A 20,712-nucleotide genomic window follows, 5' to 3' on the forward strand; every position below is an offset into this window, starting at 1 on the left:
TTTTAGCATCTTAAATGTTTCTTAATTAATAAATTTAATAAATGTGAGACCTGTGTTCATTTTTTTTTCCACAAAGGTAATTATTTAAGACCTTTTCTCAGAGGTGTTTGCAGTTTGTTGACTTTTTTGAAAACATCAAGTTGTAAACTTTTAAAAAATTGTTTCACATCTGGTCAAATTGAGACCTATCTTTACAGGTGTATTGAGAAAAAACAAAAAAAACAAACAAACACATTTGTCATTACCAAGAAGAGCTGTCTCTAGATAAAAATAGTAAAAACTTCATGCTACGTAGAATGCATATAGTTCTAGTTATCTGGTAAACAGCAAGCACTTAACATCTTCCGTTCCAGTCTTTTGTTCATTTCTTATTGCTGGAGTTTCATATTCACTTCTTGTTGGATGACTAAAGTGGCTGACAACTGAGATAGTAAGCCAGTATTTCCTTGACTGTACCTGCTCAGCCACAGGAGCAGATTTCTCGGAAGGTAGATCAGTTGCTTGTGTCTGTCATCTTGTAGCTTAGAGTTGTCTGGACATCTACATCAGTGATCGAAGTTGCAGCGAAACTGAAGTTGAGGTGTCCATTGACCTTGGGTCTCAGCTCCTTGGTTTTCCTAATCTTCTTCATATTAATACTCTCCAGGCTGTCTTTAGCAAGGAGGGCCCCTGTGGAATCGTGGCCTGTAGCCTTATACATATTTTGTCTCACTGGTCTACCTTGTTCTTCTGCACCCTGGTTGCCACATTGTCAGCACCCTCCATCAAATATCCCTGCACAGGAGAGTTGGAATACTGTATCAACACCCATAAGGTCTCTGCATGTAGTAAGAAGGAAGGAACCATTGCCTGCAGTACAGACAGAGCTGTTGGGTCTGGCTTTCCTGAACAGTCTCTGATCCCTCATTCTTTCCCCCACTCCCACTATTCTGGTAATTGCATGGAGGAAACCCTGTGATGTGTATAGCATCTATAAGGGTTACGGTCTATTGCATATTTACTGCCTTGCACTGCAACTCTGCCGGGGCCTGTAACATTTGCTGCCTCTGCACACTTTTCTCCTTCAACAACATCAGATTCTACAGTTTTTCCATCTCCTATACTTTTAAGGTACTTTCTGGGGTTATTCTTCTTTATGGCGGTCTGGTGAACAAATGTACCTTCCTTGGTGTCATTCCTGTTCATGAAAGTAAACCCGTTTCTCACATTGAACTATTTTACTGTTCCCAAAAGCTTCCTTGTGATGACCTTCTTGTCCCTGTTGGAAGGCACTGCTGGTGTGAGACCACTGGGGCTGCCACTTCCTGAGCCATTGCCTGTGGTGGTGGGTTTGGTGGGGGAGGGAGCAGGGATGTGGGCAGGGGCGGGGCCGGCTGCTGAGTCTGGGCCTCTCTGCTCAAGGCTGCAGTGATGGTGACTCCACCGGTGATGGCATCTGCAGCTCCTCCCAGGTGATGGCAGTTAGGCCTGAGATGGTGGAGCCTCAGGGCTCTTTGGGGTCCACTCCCTGCTTCTGCTACCATGGTACTGACATGAGTTCAGTTTAAACCTTTATGTTAGTCATTACATTACCCTTTTGAAAATTATACTTTCATATAATTAAATCATGACACAGACCTATGCTTCATTGATTATAAGACACTGTAATAAACCCACTAAGACTTTAGAAATTTTATTTTATAATCTTATTAAATTTATTGGGTTGACATTGCTTAAGACAATCAGATAGGTCTCAAGTGTACATTTCTATGATCGGTGATCTGTATATTGCATTGTGTAACCAAGACTTAAAGTCAAATAATCTTCCTCATCATATATTTGGTCCCCATTACCCTTTACTACTCCCTCATCCCCTTCCTTTTGATAACCAATATATTGTCATCTTTGTCTATGAGTTTCATTTTTACATCCCACATATGAGTGGAATCATATGGTTCTTAGTTTTTTCTGACTGACTTTTTTTACTTAACATAATATTCTCAAGGCTCATTCATGTTGTCATAAATAGCAATATGTCATCTCTTCTTATGGTTGTGTAATATTCCATTGTATGTATGTACCACATCTTCTTTATCCAGTCATCTATTAAAAGACACTTTGGTTGTCCCCATGTCTTGGCCACCGTGAATAATGCTGCAATGAACATGGGTGCATATATCTTTGCAAATAAATGTTTGAGTTTTTCTGGTAAATACCCAGCAGAGGGATTTCTGGGTCATATGGTAACTTTATTGTTAAGTTTTTGAGGAACAGCCACATTGTCTTCCATAGTGGCTGCACCAGTTTACATCCCCACCAGCAGTGAATAAGGATTCCCTTTTCTTTACAACCTTTGCAAAACTTGCCATTACTTTTCTTACTGATAATAGCCATTCTAAAAGACAACCAACCAAATGGAAAGTGACATTTGCAAACAACAACTCTGACAAAGGGTTAATATCCAAAATATGTAAAGGACTTATACAATTGAACACTAAACAAACAGTGTAATTTAAAACTGGGCAGAGAACCTGAACAGGACTTTTCCCAAAAAGACTTACAAATGACCTATAGATATATGAAAAGATGGTCAACCTCACTGTCATTGGGGAAATACAAGTCAAAATTATAATGAGATACCACCTCACACTTGCTAGAATGGCTATTAGTAGAAATTTTAAAATGTGAAATTGTGCATCTTAAAACTGGTGAAATATGGTAATCACTAAGTCCTATGAATTCTATTTCTAAATATCTCTTGAATATATCTTTCTTTTTCAGTTCCCACTGTCATTTTCTTAGTTACTTAGAACTTAGAACTGGAAAATTTCTTATATGAATATTTTCCATAACTTTCTAACTTATTTCCTTCCCCTTAGTTTCTATTCTATCCAGTTTAACCTTTGGAATGTAGACTGAATAGTGATTTTTCCATCCGACTGTTTATGTAGATTGATGTTTTAAACCCTAAAATGATTCTATTTCCTGGTATTGAAAATTAGCATCTTCACAATTTAAATGCTGCATATCTTACTTCCAACTTCATAATTACCTTAAATGATCTCAGATTTTCTGACCTTCTTAGAGGTTAGCCACTCATTGTATAGTATTACTTCCTGGTTAAAGATTTTTCAAGACTGTACAATTTTATCATTGCTTCATAATAGTACATTCCATACCATTTTATATACCTATTTGATTTGTATTTATAAAAATAATGCTTTCTCATCAAGCTTATGAATGGCTGGCTGTCTTAAATATTTTTAAAGTGTGTTACCCTTTGGACAAAGAGTTTAACAAATTCAAGATCATTTACTCAGCACATGTTGAGGCTTAATTAAATTTCACATTCACATTTAAAGACAGTAATAATATACATATATTCTGTAAATGATTCCAAAATCAATTAAAGTAATAACTGAATCTGCCTTTTTTCATTCTATTTTGTATATCCAGGATATAAATTAGGAGCACTAAAAGGACTTTTAATGAACCACAATGAAAATAAATTGAATTCATACTTAGCATTTTAATTTCATCTTTTCATATAGTCTAAGCTTTTATGAGTATATATGTAGAAAGATGTAGATACAGACATAGATACAAGTGTGTGTGTGTTTAAAGGTTAGTGTACACCAAATCATTAATTTTTGGCATTTATTTTGTAGTGATAACAAAAATGTTGTTTTTCACATCAAAAATATGATTCAGTAATAGATTTTCTAATAAAATAAATATTTTTTATAAAAACTATTTTTATCATAGGTGGCTGAGAAGCAAATTACAGAGAAGCTTTACTTGAAGATAAGTTATTCTTTATATTTTTTAAAAGTTGCTTTAGAAAAAGTTATATTTTAAAAATCTCTTTATTGACAAGCTTTTGTTTCCTAGCCCCTGAGTCACTAAATTATTGGTTTTGAAACAGATTTTAGGAAAAATGGGTCATTATTTCTTCATAGAAATATGAAGAATTATTTTATTTGCATCATGTAAGACATAAATACTTTATATCAAGATTTTGCCTTGCAAATATGGTCTTTTTTTCTGAGCAATCTATATGGGAAAAAGTGCCTGTGTATATACATTTACTCACCTAAACTTTTGTTTTACTTAAGTATGAAAGAGTATGATATGATATACTCATATTTTGTTTGTTATATACAAAGTTGGGTAAAGGTAAGTAGTAAGTATGAATATGTGAAACAGTTTATTCTTGTATTATTATTTATTCATATTATTTATAGCATTTTACAATTCATATAAGGGATTGGTTACCTTATTATACATCTTAATTTATTTATTATATGTATTATAAAACACATTTTCCCTTCTTTCTATAACTGATTTCTTCCTGCTCTTGAACCAGTTTTTATTCCCTGAGTAGAAAACAAACAATAGCAAATAAAAAACCCTACAAAGCCTAAGTTGTGCTTTTAAAGTAACTTTCCTTCTTCTAGACTTATAAAGCCACTTCTTTCACGTATCACCATCTTAGCCAGTTATGAATTTCTGCTCTGTCATTTGTTGAGTCTTACCCTCAATCTTCTCTTTCCCATCTGCCTTAGAGCTTTTAAAAATTTTTAGTGAATTTAAATATCATGTCCGCCAAAGGAACAGAAGTCTGGTTCTTGTGCTGATTTATTTTGAGCTTAATCTTCAATAGTCTGATCCCTAAAATTCCTTCACTGTTATCCACAAAAATATGACTGGAGCCACCTGGATATTTGGACACTGGGCTGGGAACACACTGCTGAAGTCCGCAGTCTCCACTTAGAAAATCCCATTCTTTTCCTATCTTACTTTCTAAAACCCAGCTGTGTTTTCACTATTTCTATATCTTTTCTAGGCACATAGGATTCCTTGAATCTCCTAAATTAGTGGTTTTCGTAATATAAAAGCAATTAGAAGTAAAATTGTTCAGTAAAGATCAAGGCAGTGGTATCAATTTATAATAGTAGTTATTTGTCACCACAGCAACCAGTATTTTACAAATGACTAGTTATAAAATGCATGGGTAAAAGCACCCTTCAAGGTACAAAGTATATCAGTGGATTTGATGTAATAGTATATGGTTAAGAAACTACCACTTGTTGAGTGATGGCATAGTGATATAAAAAGATATTTAAAATTATCTTTTAAAAAGTAATTGAAACAGTCTTGTTATTCCCATCTAAAATGCCTGGGTATTGCTGGCTATTTTCATTGATAACAACATATTGCAAAAGATAAGCTGTTGACTAAAGAAGGAAATATAGGAAACCAGCTGTCTTTTATCATGCCAGAAATGAAGAAAAATGTAAATCAAAGCTCTCCCTCTTATCACTGGTTTTTAAAAGAATTACTGAATTTTCATGAAATATTTTTTATGTTCAGACTAAATTTTCTATTTGAATTTCCAACACAGTAACACCATACCAAATAGGGGACTTGGGATGTTTCCCAAGTTTATCTTGATGAGATTAAGCCTTCCCTCAACTAATCCCTTCTGCCCTCTCAAAAACACCACATTGTCCTGAGAAGCACACACACAAAAAAAATGTTAATGTTCGTTCATTTAAACTTTTCTATCATCTATCCCTCCTATACAAATATGACTTCTTAGTTCCAGGTGTACAACATAGTTATTAGACATTAATATACATAACAAAATGATCACCATAGTACACCTAGTAACCATCTTTTGTCATACAAGTTTATTCTGACATTATCTGCTTTATTCCCTCTGCTGTATATTGCATCCCCTGACTTATTTACTCTAGAGTGTAAATATATGTATCTTATTCCCCTTCAATTATTTTGTCTTTTGTCCCTGGCAATCATTAGTTTGTTCTCTATGTTTATGAAATCTAAAAAAACAAAACAATCTAAAATGGAACAGTCCATGCAAATCTGGCTTCTTAATTCTCCCTCTCTCTTTTCAGAATACACTTCTCCCCCAACTCTCTTCACCATTCCAACAGACTACAAGTGCTTTCTAATTGTTTGGAAAGTCAAGCTTTTGAGACAATTACACACAGCATACAATGTAGTCTTAAAAGCTTATTTTAAAACTCAGAGTTTAGAAATGAAGCAACAACTTGTATTGTTCTAAGTCATTTCTGCACTTAATGTTTAGTAGATTAGCTTTGGAAAATAATTATGTACATATATTTGTATAGGCACACATGTACAAAAAGTAAAGTGAATTGACAAATATTTAAAAACATTATCTCACTAACATTGTTTTTTCTCTGCATGGGGCACCTTCTTCACATTTAATAATCCTATGGGCCCTTTTTTTAATGTGATAACATTCTTATTCTCTCCTCTTTGATAAGTGTCTTCATGTACAAATTTTGAAATGGAGCACTGTTTTGAACTGAATTGTCTCCCCCACAAAAATCTGTATGTCGAAGTCCTAAATCTCAGTACCTCAGGATGTGACTATTTGGATAGATGGCCTTTGCAGAGGTAATTAAAGTAAAATAAGGTCATTGGCTTGGGCCCTCATCAAATGTGACTGGTGACTTCATAAGAAGAAGATATTGGGATAGAGATATGCATAAAGAAAAGGTCAAGGGAAAAGGGTATCTACGAGATAAGGAGATAAACCTTGGAATAAAGTGGACCCCAGACTTATGGACCTCAGACTTATGGACCCCAAAACTGTGAGAAACACAGACCTAATTAGACTGGTTATCCCAGATGGTCTCCACAGTTTACTCAAATATTGTTTCTTATAAGAATTATTTTTAACATTGCACCTGATTTGTATGCTTATCTTGCTTGCTCTGTTTTTATTTCACAGTGGCCTTCATTTATACCTTTATAATATTATTTATCTCACTGGATTGAAATTGGTAATTCATTTGATTCTATTTATTTTTACTGAATTATATTTGATAGATAAATCTATGTTCCATTAAATTTTCATGCTAAATAATTTATATCAGCATTAACCTAATGGAAATATAAATATTATTTCTGGGTATAAAAGGAACATAGTGTTGGGAAAATTATGAAATATTTAAAACAGATAAAAAGATTACAGGTTATGCTTTCAATGGAATACTCAGTGTTGTCCAGTAGGTCTTTGGGGCTATTTTATTCTATAGAATTCTGTTCCTGTCATTGTTTTTACCTTGTCTATTTTGCAACCTTTAGAGAGAGAAGTTAATTTGTATAAGACTGATGTTTATGCAAACAATCCCTATTCATAAAGAGGTTAATGTCCTGGCCAGTGTGGCTCAGTTGGTTGGAGCGTAGACTGAAAGGTCACAGTTTGGATTCCTGGTAAAGGGACATGCTTGGGTTGAAGGGTTGTTCCTTGGTTGGGGTTTGTGCAAGAAGCAATGGATCAGTGTATCTTTCTTACATCAATATTTTTCTCTCTCTCTTCCTCCTTTCCCTTCTCTAAGCATGTCCTCGGTGAGGACTAAAAGAATAAATAAATAGAAGATGCTAGGTTTTTCTGGTAAAAATGCAGAATCCGTCTTCCCTGCCTAAGAGATGATTCCAAACATCCAAACATACACTTTACTATCCTTTGTATGTTAAGCAGTTGTGCATCTATTTATAAATTAATTTCAGTTTTCCAGATTGCATGTATGTGTGTATCTTTGGGTTTGTTTTCCACTTTAACATCTTGCTGATTACTTCACTTAATGAGTTAAATTTTTGACATATGCTTATTTTATACTTATGTGAATCACACATTTGCCTTTTTAACATAATCTTTTAACAATAGCATATTGACAAGAATTATCTCTATAAAATATTATGACCGTTTATCTAATTGAAGCTAAAATAGAAATTTACTTTCTATTTGCTGATTTTCTAGTTTATAAAAATCTGAAAAAGCTGAACTTAGACTTTTTACTAAACAAGAAACAATAAGATATAATCTGCTATTATATTACAAAAATCAAAGAACATCTATGAAGGACCCATGGACAAAGCCAAAGTGGGGAAGGATTGAGGGAGGGAGGTGGGGGTGGGTGGGGCAGGGGAAAGTGATGGTGGGAAAATGGAGACAAATGTATTTGAACAATGAAAAAAATTGTTTTTTAAAGAATGTTCTCCTCTTCCTCCCTCCCTTCCTCCCTCCCTCCCTCCCTTCCTCCCTTCCTTCCTTCCTTCCTCCCTCCCTCCCTCCCTCCCTTCCTTCCTTCCTTCCTTCCCTCCTTCCTTCCTTCCTTCTTATCATTGTTCTTTCTGTTGTTTGAATTATGTTAACTTTATTTGAAAGAGATATTTGTATTATACTGGCCACATCACAGGGCCACTAGAATTTTCTTTGATTGCTTTTATTCTTTATAGTTTCTTTTATATATCTGTTAAGTCATTTGAATGAGACACTTCCTTTAATTCACTATTTCTATCATGTTGTTAGTGTACTGTTATCCTGAAATTGACTTGCTTAAGGGTATTTTAATATACTTTTATTTTATTGTGATTAAAATACATTTGGCCTAATTAAAAATGTGAAATCAGGATGGATGATGGCAATGCTCAAGCCTCACTTCAAATGATCTTACAGTCAGTTCGGGAAGATGTCAAAGAAATAACCATAACTTGTTACCCTAGGGCGCAGTGTGATCTCTCAGCCATGCTGGAAATTGGTGACTCTTCTGTTTTTTGTTCTATGGTCTTTGAGTACTAAGCTAATTTTTAAATATACCACATGGACTGACAGTAAAATAACAGGCTCTGTTGACATGTATAGAATAGAAAAGCCTGTTAATTTCACAAAAGACCCTTTTTTGGTTAATATTAACAAACAATTTATTTCGGTAATGTGTGACATACCACAGAAAAATCTCTAAAGTACAGATGGTCTGAACCTTTTCTGCCTTTTGTTATACAGAAGTGGTTTTAATGATATCTCAAGCAATTACATAAAAAGATCTTTTCAGGGAGAGAATAAAAACATTCCACATGTTTTATTTATGGAGAATGATATGCCTGTTATTTGGGGTGTATAATTAACTCCATTAATAAGTTACATATTTACATATTATTATTTCAGTGACCTTACATTATTTTTAAAAAGTAATGTTTTGTTAATTTTTTCTTTATTATTCTCAGTGTTTAAATGTTGGATTCTTTTCATCTTGATTTCATGGGCAAATATCTTTGATTTGACTCAAAATTCTCAGAATTTATTGAGTACCTTTCTTAATTCAGTTAAATATCTGTGCTAAGCACTCCATAAAACAAAAGATGCATTAACTCTCTTCTAAAATGTAACTATTTTGTGTTAATTATTATGATATAGATTAAATGATTGAAAATGGGAGTCAGTATACCATAACTAATAAGTTAACTGTGTCTGAGAGTGAAATAATAATGAGAAAATGTATGATTCAAAGAGATAAAGATAATGAAAATGAATTATTTCAGTAATTTTAAGAAATGTTTCAATAATAAATAATTTCAGAAACACCTCTTCATATGTCCCACAGACATTAAAAAAAATCTGTCCTTCTTGGTGCTATCTTCATATCTTGCGGTATTTTATATCTTGCTATTATCACTCTATGTATGGGTATATTTTAAGGTCAAAGTATCTGTTAAATTATGCTGTCATTTCCTTGCATTGTAACTTTAACAAGTTGAATCACTCTGAATCTTGGTTTTCACATGACATCATTGTAAAGACTAAATGAATGAACATGTCAAAACAATTTTGGGCATAGAACCAAGGAAAAATCATGTTAGTCCTGCCTTTCTTATTGAAAGTACCTTCCAACAAACTCTGCAGTGCCTCTTTTCTCTTCTTGCTATTATTACTGCCACTTAAACTATTCTGTGTTCCAGCTTGGCCTTCTCTACCCATTTATGCAACTTATTTACTCAACACTTGTGTCTAGTAGTCAGCCCTGCAGTAAGCCAAATGCTGCTTTAGATTCCACACATATAACAGTTATTCTTCCAATTAATCTTCCATTTTGATATAATGTTGCTTTAAAATTCAGAATTAATTTTGTTATATAATGAATTTTATGCCTCTTATGTCTTCACAATGCCCACAAGTTAAGATCTGACTTTCAAATCTGCACTGTCTTCCTGAAAGACTTCGTCTACAAGCTTGTCAAATCTCTGAGTTTTCTTCCCAAACCTCCAGGTACTCTTTTAGTCTTACATGTCACCTCACATGCATCATCTTCCTGGGATGTTGTTTTTTTTTCTGCTGATAATTTTTGCTATTTTTCGGTGTTTTTTATGTTTAAAATATCTGAGATTTCATTCTTGTACTGGAAATAACTATTTGGTCTTCAAATTTTACTGGCTCTGTTTAATGTTTTCTGGCTTCTACTTTTTATTAGGTGTGATTATTTATTTCATATATGTGTTCCCAGAACACTTTAGGCCAAACTTGCATAGTATATTGTTTGGCCTTGTAAAACTTAACAGCATTGAGCAGCAGCTCTGAGCCCATGCTCCATGCTGGCAGCCAGCTCCCAAAGAGAAACAAGAGCTGAAGGCACTGAATTTACATGAAAAAAATGACCAATAATTAAGATATTTCTCTCTATGAAATGTGTTATACATGTGGATGTTTGTTTACTTGGAAATAAGAATGGTGGTTAAATAAATGTTTGCCCATTCCCCTAAAGCTTGCTCAGTTGTTGGTATCTATAGAAAAAATAGAGATGTTTAGTAGGCACTCAGAAATGCTTACCTGGACCATAGAAGATGCAGGGCTTGAAAAAATCCATTGGGGATTACTTTATAAGTCTACTATCATTTGGTAGTTAGTTAAGTAATGACCATGTTTGAGATGATCTAGAAATAACATTTATAAGTCAAATACAAATTGTTAATAACATAAAAATAACAAATAAGGAAACATCAGAGTAAAAGAAGCTAGTGAAAGAAAGAGAAAAAGAACATTTAAGAGACCCAAAAGATTGTAGCATCTTAGACACTGAGGGAGCTTTCAAAAAGAAACATAGTCAGTAGTATTAAAGGCTTGATAAAGGACAGAAGATTTCAAGGATTCAAAAGACCTTGGCCTGATGATAGTAGGGACTACTAGAGAAAAAGAAAGTGACATTGTAAGAGAAAGAAGGAAAAATGCATGCATTGAACATTGAAAAAAAAAACAGGAAATGGTGTGGAGGTGAGAGGAGAGCCCAGATACACAGTACAACATTTGGAAAGGAGTTGAAGGACCAGAAAGAAGTAATACCAGGTAAAGAGATGAAAGTACTTGGGAGGGAACTTGAAAAACTCATGCTAGTACCTGCATTTATTTTAGAGGTGGCAGGGAATGGATCATCTGCTAAGTGTAGAGTCCATCAGGAGGAGGGGACCTGGGAAAGTGTTGCAACAGCTGTGGTGGAAAAGTTAAGAAACTTTGGGCTGTATCTAAGTTTGGGGGTAATGATTGCTGGAGAGACGTCAGGGCTTAAAAGTTCCCTAGCTCATTTAAAAGATTTCACTTACAAAAGTACCATTCTTACCCATTACTGTGTAAGTATGTACTGCAGTTTTTTCCCCTTTTCTTCTTCTTTTAACCAAATCTTTACCTTTTAATAAAGAACAAAGCAAATGCCTTTATTTCTGAATTGCCACCGCCTTTCCCCCTGAAAATATCTATGCTCTGAAGAATTATGTAAGGCTTTAGTAAAACATCTGCTTTTTATTAATCCCTGTTTATTTAAGTCCCACTTCATTATTTTATAAACAGTAGCACAGATAACAAAGTTATGGATGGTTATTTTTGTTGGAGGAGAATGTTAAACAGTGCTCTACAAGAATAAAAAAATTTCACTGTTGGGAAAAGTTTCAAAGTCTACTTTCTTGAGAAAAGACTGGTTAAAATTTTCATTTACTTGTGAAGAAAACAGGTTTTCTCCCATTTTAAGTACAAATGATGGCAGTGGAAGGTTGCGAGGGCTTTTTAAGCAATTGATAGTGAAGATTTGGTGGCAGCAGAAAGAAGAAAACACTTCTGTGCTGAAATCTAGGACACAAACTGTAATGGAACGGTGTTTTTATCTATCTGGTGATATTTAAAGGAGATTTGACCTTGTGTGGTAAACATACAGTGCAATATGCAGATGATGTGTCATAGAATTGTACATTTGAAACCTATATATTTTTATTAACTGTCACCTCAATACATTCAATAAAAATAATTTTAAAATAAAATTATAAAGGCTGATAAGGATAAACTGGGGTTGCAAGACAAAAATTAATTATACTACTCATAGAATTTTCAACACACACATTTGGTGTTAAAAAATTCAACTGAGTTAAGTTAAGGAACATGTATAAAGAAAGGACCCATGGACAAAGCCAAAGTGGGAAAGGATTGAGGGAAGGAGAGCGGGAGGGGGACAGGGGAAAGTGGTGGTGAGAAAATGGAGACAAATGTATTTGAATAATAAAAAAATAAAATATAATAAAAATAAAAAAGAATAAAAATTGACACATTGGGAATTGTAAAAAAATAATTCAACTGAGTAAATTTGAAAGTTCTATTGGTTTTATTCAATGATTTGTGAATTGTGAAACATCCAATATAGCAGATAGAAAGGAGCTCAGAGTTGTTGTACTAAATGAAATACTTGTACAGGAAGAAGGAAATGGGGACAAGGAAGTTGTCCTAAATAAAATCAGGTTGCTTATGGCAAAGTCACTTTCTTTTAGGGAATGGCAGGGGTCAAACAGGCAGATGACCTAACTAGTGCTGATTAGATGATTCCTGATTGATGGGCTTAAAATTCCATTTCTGGGAAAGCCAGAACTTTAAGTCTCAGTTTGGTGGTATGGGACTTAGCATAAGTGACTCCATTATGGGCCTGTTGTTTTAATTTCCACAGGATTGTTAAACCTACTCCCATTGTTTCCACAAGGAAGGCTGTTCTCTAATATTGCCTGGTCATTAGCTGTATCCTTGTTCCTTTCAAGGGCTGAACAATATTATCTAATTGTTGAAATCATGAGAGGAATAAGAATGTGTGGCTCAACTCTTGACTCCTACTTTTTTCCTAAGGCTTAAATTTTTACGGGTGAGACCATCACGTAGTCCAGTGGTTATTGTCTGACTGAGAATATATGAGTACATTAATCTAATTTGGAGGTTCAGGATTAAAATGACTATTTTTATTGCACACATATAGCCTCAAATTTAGCAGTTTTTACTAATAAAGGTGAAATATTCCTATTGTCTACTGATAACATTTGTCTCTTGATGAAATCAAGACTTGGGTTGGGGGGAGATTTATTATCAATTGAGGGTTGAGAAGATCAATTAACATCCTTCACCAGAAAATACCCTAATGATAAAGCCAGAATATATAGTGATCTCCACACTGTCATTTCACAGTAATTTGCACATATCATTATTATAGAATTTATCTCATTGTTAAAATGGTTAATTTATTTATTTATGATTTATCACTATGCCAAGTTCCTAGTTCAGTAAGTAGCATAGAATAGGTACTTCATAACGATTTGTGGAATGAACAAATGAATGGAATTATAAATATCCTTAAGGAATTTCAATTCCATTCCTTTTCCTATACATTTCATTTAAAAGTAACAAAATCTGAAGCCTGACTGAAAATTGTAGCCCTGAGCATTTGGGAATTTGTCTAAAACATTTATATATTTTAAAGGACAAAATATCTGATATTTTAAGACTAATTTGTTATTTTACAAGGGTTAGACATGAGCCTGAATTTGAAAAGGATCCTTTTAATTAGATATAATGGTCATGAAGTAACAGAAATAGAAAAATCATGCTATTAATCCCAAAGGGGAAAAAAACTGATGTGGGAATCAGAGGCAATATAATGTAGACCATAGTAAAATTATTATTAGTATATTATTTCTGTAAATAAATGCTATCAGCAGATATAATGAGATTTTTACAATTCAGTTTATACAGGCTTTGATTTAAAGACTAACCATGGTAATTATGGATAAAACAAAATTGAAAATATATCTATAAAATCCTACAACGATTTCAAAGATAAATTGATACAAAGCATGTGTCCCTGAGTTTGAAAGCACTTCACTTAAAACCTTGAAGGAACTAGCTGGCTGTCCAATGAGACTTGCATACATGTCTATGCAAGGTTTTGAGTGAACGGAACCTGCATTTTTACAAAGAACCTGAATACCACATAGTTAGGATGAGAGAACTCAATTTGAAAATTATTCAACTAGTGAGGCCGAAAAGGATTTTTTACGTTATTTCAATATGAAGTTGTAAGTTTATATAAGTCACCTTGGGGCCAATGTGTATGTTAGACAGTTTCTCAATTAGTTGAGAATTACATTTCAGGGTACACAGTATACTAAAACAATCTTTTCCTAAAATCAATGTAGGAAATTATGGACTTTCATTAATATGACCAAGAATTAGTGAAGCTAACAAATCTCTTTGCAAATATATTTTTCAGTGCAATAATGCACTATTTATTGTGGTCATTCACAATTCACATGACTAGTATTTGCTCTTGATGACTTGTAATATTTTAATGAGCCTAATGTTGAATAAGCAGACTGAAAAAGATTTATATGCCAGCTTTATTACAATAAAGGCTTTTACTTAAGTTTTGGCATTGTTTTTGTGGGTTTGACTTATCTATATGATGACAAGGTGATTGAATCTGCTTGTGCAATTTATAACCTCTTAATATTATGTATACAATATTTTAACATGATAATAAAACACAACATGGTTAAACTGTGTTTCTGAATTTTCCCATATAGATTTTTTTTTTCATCTTGTGGAGAAAATGTGAATATATGCAAGCATCTTTACACAGAAGAATATCAAATAATAATCTCATAGACAATTGGCAATGTGCTTATTTTTCCCCAAATATTTCAATCAGCTATTAGAACTCATATTGTTAGATTCCAGTGAAAAAGTGGACATTTCAAAACCAGTTTGAAAGATTAATAATTTGGTGAAACACTTCATAAAATATAAAATTCATGATAAAACAAATGAGAAAGAGTGATATTGGCATTAAGAGCTATGGCAGGAGCTCTGTACTGCCTTCCTACACTCATGGTAAATCCATGCTTTCCTTTTTCATGATATTACAAGGTCCTATTGGAGAAGGTAGGAGCATATCAATGAAATGAAATCTTGCAAGCCTCTTTGGGCAGCTCTACTTGAAGAGAGTTTGAAGGTTTTGAAGAACGGTCATCATCCAGTCCTAACCAGTATACCTTAGATTATTTATTGGTGACAAGACAGACATTTCCATTGTATACGTCATTTCCTATAATGAAAGCTATAATATCCCTTTCTTTTTCTTAGAAATGTAGTATTTTTCTGGAAATAGATTAGAAAGTTCAATATTTTAAAAAATATTTCAAGGTTTAAAAATTCCAAATTATTAATTATTTTTCAAAGTTGTAATTACATAAACATAGTAGAAATCTGGCACCTGTGTATCTTTTAATATAGTTTCACAAAAATCAAATTTCTTTCTTTACAGAATTGTTTATGGGGTTTGTGTTAAATCATAGGAAAATAAATTTTTATTAACATATAGCCCCTATGAAAAAAAACAGATTTTCTACACTAACACAAGTTAAATAACAAATATATTTAACTTGCTTGGAAGTGCTTTCCTTCTAGAAATCCATTCTTTTCAAATATGGAATTTTGTAAAAAATCATATTAAAAAATGTTAATATCTAGTTTCCTGTGGGTGTTTTCTACCCCTGTTAGAGGTGTAAGTCTTCTAGAACCCAGTGTCTTTGTCTAGGACCTGAGAACAATCTTTTTGAAATGTAATCATCAAGTAAGCTAGAGTTCCTATCTCCTATCTTAGCCTTTGTGGGAAGGGAGGAGCTTACTTTCTATGGGGACAATTATCAGACATTGACAGACCTGAACACTATATTCTTCCAGTTATTTTCCCTTAGTTTACCTCATCTTTAAATATCATCCCACCTTTCATTTTAGGGAAGAGAAATATGAACAACTCAGGCTTAAAGAAGTATCACCTCACCGATGCCCAAAAGAGAGTGTTAAGCCTGAATTTGAAGGTAAAACAAAGCTTACTATCATTCATGTCTTGGGACATAATAGATATAATGTATTTATGGTTGACATTTTATTTTAACATCATGGCCTATGGGAGGAGTTAAGTTTAATAGTGATACTATGGTAATTGAAAAAATAAAAAGTACTTCTGCATCTTTTCAATCCAGTGAGTATTATTTCTTTTTATCCTTTTATTCATACTGATTCAATGGATTCCAAAGTTTAGATGGACAACCATTATAATATGAATTTGGAAGATGAAGGAAATAACCTGTGGGAGTGGTGGGGGTGCAGGGTAGGGCGGGGGAAAGCCATGGGAGAAAAATTGGGACAGCTGTAATTGAACAACAATAAAACCATAAAATAATAAAATAAAAAGTAAAAAATATTCATATATTATATTACTGATCCATCATTTTGATTTTTAGAATTAATTTTTAGAAGTTTAAGTTTTTTATATATATATATATATATATATATATATATATATATATATATATATATTTACCTATAAGCACACAGATACATGTCAAATGTCCATGGCAGAAAGTTTTTTTGTTGTAAATGTGAGAGAATCATTAGAATACTAAGCAGACATTTAAAATAATGATGCATATTGTATAGATTCTATGGTTGTATGCACAGATACATTATTAAGTGACAAAGGCAGAACATGTGTGCACGTGTGTGAGATATGTACACATGCATGCAGATGTCTGGGACATACACAAGGAAATGTCCCCAGTATACGCTCAAGGAAGTGATTCTCAAAGTGTTATTTTCTATTGCATTTTTTGATTGTTTAAATAAGTTTCTCTATTTTGATCAAACTCATTAAATGCAATGCAATTTTTTTTTAAATAAAAAGTAAATGCTCTTGTCTATAAACTATTAAATGCAGAGATGAGAATTTCAGGAACATGATATGTCACTTTGAAATTATAGCATCTAGTGATATAAGGTGGAATATATTTCCTCTATAATTTTGATCAATAGAAGGCATCCCCTTTGCTTGATAGAGGCTTAAGAAAGGTGGGGATCCTTTGTTGTGCATGGCAAATGCATCTCTAGCCTGAACAGCATCTTGCATATTTGAAGCTGGGGCCCTGAACTGTCATCTATATCACAACACACTAGTTCATGTCTGGGCCTTCAATACATGTTTAGTGATACAACTGACAACTGGGTCTTGAATTTCAGAATTGAATAGCTAATATAGATATCTTTTTGCCTGACTCTGTGGAGTGTTGTTCTATTTACATAGAGACACCAGAAATTAATCATTTAGATAAAACTAGTTAAATATTTACACCTCTGATTACTAAACTTGAACATTCAATACAGTTTAAGGCAATTAACTTTTCACATTTAGGGGAAAAGAGAGGTGTTGTGCCTTGGGAAGGGCAATGTGGGCTTATTAAAGAATCCATGACATATAAAGAGAGTTAACCTAAGTCGTACGCACTGAGCGTGAAATAGAAAATGCAGAGCTCAGAGCCACCCGTTAAGATCTTCTTATCTCCCTGCAGAAGGAAACTGAACTTTAAGTGTTGCTGGTGCTAGTGAGGTAGGCTCCTATGTTTCACAAATAAGGGCTGGGAAGCTAGTTAAAAGGATTTTATACTCTTTCAGCTTCAGTACAAAACCAGATGCAGAAATATCCACCCCTGCCCCCACCATCACTAAACACAATCTATTAAGCACCCACATCCACATGGATTCTATCAGAGTCAGACTAATGGAAATCAACTCCAAATACAGTCAGCACAGTGGTAAATGAACATTTTTTAACCTGTACCCCTATTTTTCTTAGAATGCTTTTATTTTTAAGGGTTATGAGGTATTGTTTGTTCTCGTATTTCATTTAAGAAATGGGAGCAGCTCTCTGGCTAAGAAATCTAGCAGATGTTAAACAATGTGCAAAAACTCGTTATTTATAGTTCTTGGAATTTCAAACTCATGCTTTTGAGTTTTTTCACCAGTTTGGCTCACTTGAAATTAAATTTAGTGAAAGATACTGGAAGATCAAAATTGTCTTCTTATTTGCTCTTACCTTTGACAAAGTCTTAACACATTTTATTCTTGATGCCAAACTTCTCTCTCTTTGACAATAAGTTTGGTTCAAGCTAGTATTTATCTATCCTTGGAGTGTAAAATTCTCCTTTTTCAATGCATTTTGGCCAAGAGCACCCCCTTCAGAATGATAAAATAAAAGTTTAAATGTCTACTGCCCCTCTAAAATATGCTACAAATGGGTCAAAACTACAAATAACATGAATCCAAATAGATGTCTGAAGGTGGAAATCTATACAAAGTTCTCTTGTCAGCTGATAATATCATATGAACCATTGCCCCTGAATCATGGACTTCAAGTATGATTTCAGATGCAACTCTGACTTATTCAGGAAATTCTGAAGTATAGGGTACAATTATCCTTGCATACTTAAAAGGCAAAGACAAAAATAACACAGAAGACAGCCTTCTTTTGATATACTTGAATATCCTTGAGAATTATAATCCAGCTCTACGACTTCTGTGAAAGTAGGAGAACACAGTATTCTGAAGTGGTGGTTTGGAAATTAAATGGCTGCATCCAGAATGAATTGTTTAAAATCAAGGCTGTAATTCCATTAAGCAAAGAGAAGGTAAATAATTCAAAGTTACTGTAACAAGGACGCCCTAATACATGGGAAAATTAAATCAAATGAAATTAATACTGTTTCTTTAATGCACATGGATATTCACAGATTAAAAATAAATAAAAAATTCTAGAGAAATCAGAGTTTTATGATCTTAACACATTAAAATGAGATGCTGGTTTTCAAAAAAACTTATTTTTTAAAATCAAAATTCCAGAAACATTACTAGAGATCCTAACAATTTCAGTAATCACCATGAATTTTGAAAAAGTACAGAAGGCACTCTGAATTATGCAATTTCCCTCTAGTACTGTTCATGATCCTGGTAAAATTGTCATTGCATCACATAAGGTAACTAGATAGAACTGAGATTAAGACTGGGAAAGACAGTGCTGAAATTCCAGTAATTTTGGTAAAGAAGGAGAAATTTTTGTGATCACATTTTTGACATTTTCTCTTGGCTTTCAGCAGGCTCACTTGTAGTTTTTCCTGAAATTAATCTAATTGCTAAAATCTGTATTTCACACAGAGGATGGGTTGGTGAAAAACTTCGACTGTTTCTACAGACATTGATGGTTTTGGCTCTTGCATCAGCACTGGCCCTGACCTAAACCTAAACCTATGTGTTACGATTGGAAAAAAAATAATTACATGGGTTCTAGCAGTGTTATCTATAGAAGAAAAAGAGAGTCATAGGAGAAGGTCTTTTGATCTAGCCCTTTTCTTCCGTTAGGATCCAATTTTGGGGACAGCTGCTTATTTACTTTGACCTTGAGGCAAGATGGGGAAAGACAAGATGCCATCTATATAGATCTACCGGGATAGGGCTCTAACTGCAGCACTTCCCACCACTCTTTTTTATCTTCAGAGAACCTCTGCCTTTTTTCTATCTCTTCTTGTTGTAAATGTTACTTCAATGTATATCATAATCACCTGTCCCCAGGCCTTGACAAATTCATTGCATCATTGTTTATTATCTTTTTTACCAGTCAGGTCCCAGTTTAAATGGCCCTTCTCAGAGATAATTTATCTGATCATTATAGGCAACCAAGTTCTCCCAACATTTTCTTATAACAGAAACATTTTACTTTTTATTTCATGATGCTTTTTTATAATTTTTCTTATATATTTCTGATTCCTTTGACTATATCACCTTATATTGTAATCCTGGTGAGGTCAGGGTTGAAAATATTCTTTAATTATCTCTGATACCTAGCTCCAAGTCAGGGCATTTCTAGCATGTGCTAGGTGCTTGATGACTACTTGTTGAATGAATAGATGCATAGAGTTATTGGTTGGTAGTTCAAAAACACATGGGCAACATTCGTTTAAATATGTTAGTTCCTTGAAAAATAAGACATCTGGGTAATGAGGACTGAGTCTGATGCTCAAGTGAAGAAATTTAATTCTTATTCTACAGTGGGTCTTCCTGCAACATTATTGTTAAATCAGTGAAGTCCCATGATGTTGCTGTTACATGTTCTGATTTTTTGAGCATTTTTATGTAAAGAAGGAGAAATCTTTGTGATCACATTTTTGATATTTTCTCCCCTATAAAGTAGTGGATACATTACTTCAGCTAACAGGGAAGTTGGAGTCACTGTGCTCATGTCACTTTTCATTTGTGTGTGTGCTAAACCAATGGGGAAAATTTTATTTCAGTAATATGGTTATGAAATTCCCTTTATTAATTTATATCTGTCTTATGAAATAGTATGACATATTTTCATTACCTCTTAAAAATTAAGTTGCTACATTGTAATAATGAGAAAACAAATCTAACAACAAAATTTTCAAAATGTGATATATGGGTAAATTGTTCAAATAATACCAGGAAAAAGAACAACTTCTAATGACAGGGCAGAAATAATGACATTTACCAGTTAGATTTTATTATTCGGTATATTGGTTAGAAATTACATTTAGCTGTATGTAAAGAAGACCCTAATATAGTAGCCTAATGGAATTGGGATTTTATTTTCCCCACATAACAAAAACTTGTCTGTTGATATGAGTTCAGGGGCTCATGAATTTTGGGAACATATTCTAGGATTCCCCGAGCCTTTTTGTTAAGGTGATTTTGTGCTC

At 33.5% G+C, this 20,712-nt stretch overlaps 1 pseudogene; it reads right to left on the minus strand.

The window, feature by feature from the left end:
- Positions 1–312: 312 nt before the first annotated feature.
- On the minus strand, positions 313–1,523 carry LOC129088172 (Y-box-binding protein 1-like; annotated as a pseudogene).
- Between the last annotated feature and the right edge of the window lie 19,189 nt (positions 1,524–20,712).

This window comes from Pteronotus mesoamericanus, unplaced genomic scaffold (assembly GCF_021234165.1).
Source record: "Pteronotus mesoamericanus isolate MK-2021 breed Mesoamerican mustached bat unplaced genomic scaffold, CSHL_Meso_final scaffold_54, whole genome shotgun sequence".
Lineage (NCBI taxonomy): Eukaryota > Metazoa > Chordata > Mammalia > Chiroptera > Mormoopidae > Pteronotus > Pteronotus mesoamericanus.